This window comes from Triticum urartu, chromosome 5A (assembly GCF_056163025.1).
Source record: "Triticum urartu cultivar PI428250 chromosome 5A, HENAU_Tu73, whole genome shotgun sequence".
NCBI lineage: Eukaryota > Viridiplantae > Streptophyta > Magnoliopsida > Poales > Poaceae > Triticum > Triticum urartu.
Window position 1 is genome coordinate 42,554,110 of NC_141877.1, and position 3,627 is coordinate 42,557,736.

The following is a 3,627-nucleotide window of genomic DNA, read 5'->3' on the forward strand; positions in this document are numbered from 1 at the left end:
TCCATCAAAGAACACCATTTTGGCACAAAAAAAATCATTGTTACTATTCATATTTTGGCACAAAAAAAATGAGTGACTTCTGAGGCTAGAAGTATGCATCTGAACAACTCCCGAGACATTGTTACTTGGGCACTGGATAGTAAAGGGTAATTTACTACTAAGTCAGTTATGGGTGGCTGGAAAGGAATATGTCTGGCCCGAATTATAAATGGGTATGGAAAGCTACGATTCCTTTGAAAATCAAAATCTTTCTATGGCAGCTCTTTCAAAATGTTATACTTACGCGGGATAACATGCCAAGTAGGTATTTGCCTGGGAATCCCGCCTGTTTTTTTTTGTATGGATTTGGAGACTGCGAATCACATGTTCTTCACCTGCTCATTTGCACGCACGGGTTGGGGCGTGTTGGGATTGACAACGGGGGCTTCTTGCTGCCCTCGATCTCTCTGGCAAAGCTGGGCTTAGTTATATCTGTTTTTCCCGGGAGGGAAAAAGTTCTATATGATGATTATTGCTACCATTTTCTGGGGGATTTGGTGCATTCGTAACAAAGTTACATTCGATAAATACGATGTCGGCACTCCGTTGGAGGCTGTTTTCACTGCTTTTTTGTTTATGTGGTATTGGGCATGACTGCTTAAAGGAGACGACAAGATGGAGTTGCAGGCTGGGTTTAAGAGGCTGGCTCAAGTTTCTGTTGTTCTGGCGGACAGAACCTACCCGTGTGGCAGGCTTCTTCTGGGTGATGAAGCTGCGATCCGGATCGGCTAAATTGCTGCACTGCCTAGTTTAAACTTGTTCCACTGGGGTTTGATGCCCGCTGGAGTCTGTTGTTCCTATGTTCTCCTTTCGTTGTTTCAGTGTCCTCTAGTCGTCTCCAGAATGTTTATTGGGCACTGGTTTAGTGTCGTCGGGTTTTCGTCCTATGGTGGCTGGCCCGTTTTAGGATCATCCACAGTGGGTTTCCTGACGGTGCACCAACTCGCTCCCTTCTTTCGGTCTCCTTTTGCTCTAGTCTATCTCATTTCGCTTTGGCTGGTGGGTGATGTTTTGCACAGTACTCAACAAACTGATGTATTTCTGTTAATTGCAAAGTTAACGGAAAGGGGTGTGAGCCCGGTTGGAAAAGAAAATGAAAGCAATAGAGACGAGCCTAGATATGAATTTACCGAAGTGGGAGAGAGAGAAAAAAAATTAAGCTTAGTCGAGATGATGACTTGAAAAGTTGAGTTGTTGGAAAGTAAATGCTATCTCATGACTTTATTCCTTGTTGGAGGCATGCCATCAGTGGCCATCATCTTCTTTCTGTTTTTGCACGTTTTTCGATTAGATGACAATGAACGGGTTGAACCATGGACTTTTGGAGCCCCACTTCCCTATTCTCTTCAAAGATAGATAAGTGGATCAATGAGGTCATAAAAACATAATAGATGATGATCCATGATGTAGTAAAAATAGACAATGTAACTCAAAATACATCCAAGTGTAAAAATAATGTTGGATGAGCCACCAGTCGATAGAGTGGTATGAGTTGCACGAAGCACGCCAAGTTACATGCGTATGCTACTGTAGTAGAAATCGCAATAGATAAGAATGAACGTGCACCTAAAATGAGCTAAAATGGGTGACGTCCAGTCGAGAATGATCCTCGTGCTGCAGCGCGCTCTCTGTCGCTCGGCTATTTAAACAGCTCCACACCAAAACTCCGTAGCCCTCCGCCTGCAAACTCCAACACGTTCCCTCCAGCCCAGGCGAAAGCGTACCGGAGCAGCGAAGCACCCTCCAGCGACGTCGCTCGCTCCACATCCGACAAGCGACGGTGAGCCCCTCCCCTCCCCTCTCCCTCCGTCTCGTTCGAATATTTGGAACTAGCTATCCAGCGTGGGCTTCATTTCTTGCTGGTGAATCCTTTTCTTCTCCTGCATCTACTTCTTTTTCTTGCTGGTCCATCGTTTCTTTTTGAGACAAGGAATTGAACTAGTAGTGCCTTCTTGTCCTAGCTACTCGCTTGGATCCATGGACTCCTGGCAAAGAAGGGTTGGATCCATGGAAGACGCTGTCCAGCAGGCCAGCGAATGGGCGCTCCTCACGGCCTCCTACGCCGCCAACTCCGCAATCGTCCACGCTGTCTACCGCTACCTCGTCCCCTGCAGCCAGGTAACGACGAGTGCACAACCAGTGATTCTCCTGTCCTGTGTTCCACTACTACAACCCGTTGGCTCTTGGCTGGTTGCTAGATATCCCGATCAAATCTTTTATCCGGGTTCGTCCTCTGCTGCAGTCCTTGTTTCGGCGGTGCGACCAGCTGACGAGCGTGGATCCCGCCGAGGACACCACCCTCTGGACCGGGATGCTGTGCTGCCTGCGCCACACTCCAGGCGGCCGCGGCGGTGCTAGCGTTGCGGCTCCCGTGCCACCGTCGCTGGGTCCGCCCCGCCTTCGCCTACCTCGCACTCGCGCTCACCATCGTCATCCACTGCATGTACGCCGTCGCCGTCGCAGCCCGCCTCTTCCTCGTCGACGACCCACAAGACATGTTCATCACGATCTTCTGCACCGTGGCCCTCGTCTTCTTCGTGGCGGGCGACATCAGCAGCTTCCTGGCCCTCTTCCATGGAGGTGAGGAGTAGGACTGAGAAGCAGGGCAAGCTGTACGTAATCGACTAGTATATGATCGGACATATATAATTCATATGCTTATGCATGTCCAGCTTCCGCATAGTCCATGTTGGTGAATTGGTACTGCAAGCAGTTTATATACATGAACTCATGTTTTTTTTTGCGAGGGATATGAACTCATGTTGTTCCCGGTGTTGAGAACTGCTACTCATTCATTCTCTATGAACCGGTGGCCGGTGTATCAATGTAGTCCATGTGGGTTCCAAATGTCGGTTTGGTCCGGATTTTTCCACTCGTGTGAGATTGTTTAGTACTGTACACGTGCGTGCGTGCATATCGATCATGGGTGCAATCCTACATGTCAGCGTGCACACGTGATGTGCAGTCCTACATATCGTTAGCCATCCATGGTACAGACTGTAGAGGCATACTAGCGCTGATCTTTAGGTCGGATCGAGCCTCAGTCTCAACTTGGTGAAATGATTCAGGAATAATGCTAACGTCGTTGTATCACATCCTATGGTTGACAGGATGTAGGCCAACTGTGTTAGGATAAGTTGTATAGGGAGAGGAAAGTAGTTTAAATTGTACTCTGTCTTCTGTCCCTTCTTCTGTTTCAACTCCTGTAACCTTGATCGATCCTGTTACGATCGATCGTTCCTTGTAAGCCACGGCAATGTTTCTATATCTTCTATATCTAAATAGCTAGCCCCCACTAAGGTATTTCTCTCAACATGCAAGCATGCCACCTCATCATTCAACATGCATAAGAAAAGTCCCACCTCAACATGCAACTATGCATATTAAAAATCCACTACAACATGCATGCATGTAAAATTCCATTTTATTATGCTATTTACATTTAATTCTTATATACTTTCAGAAACTATTGTTTCAAGAATTCATGTTCCATATAATCAAAATCTCATTGAAATATTGTAAACATTTTCGCAACAACGTGTGGCCCACACGAAGGGTTCTACGCTTCCCACAATAACTAATATGGTA

The 3,627-nt window shown here is 46.9% G+C and overlaps 1 long non-coding RNA gene across 1 annotated transcript; it reads left to right on the top strand.

Moving 5' to 3' along the window:
- The first annotated feature begins 1,690 nt into the window (after positions 1-1,690).
- LOC147967861 (uncharacterized) lies at positions 1,691-2,501 on the top strand. The gene is made up of 3 exons (XR_015603203.1): positions 1,691-1,819; positions 2,001-2,157; positions 2,282-2,501. It is a non-coding gene; the product is annotated as an uncharacterized LOC147967861 (long non-coding RNA).
- The last annotated feature ends 1,126 nt before the right edge of the window (positions 2,502-3,627 follow it).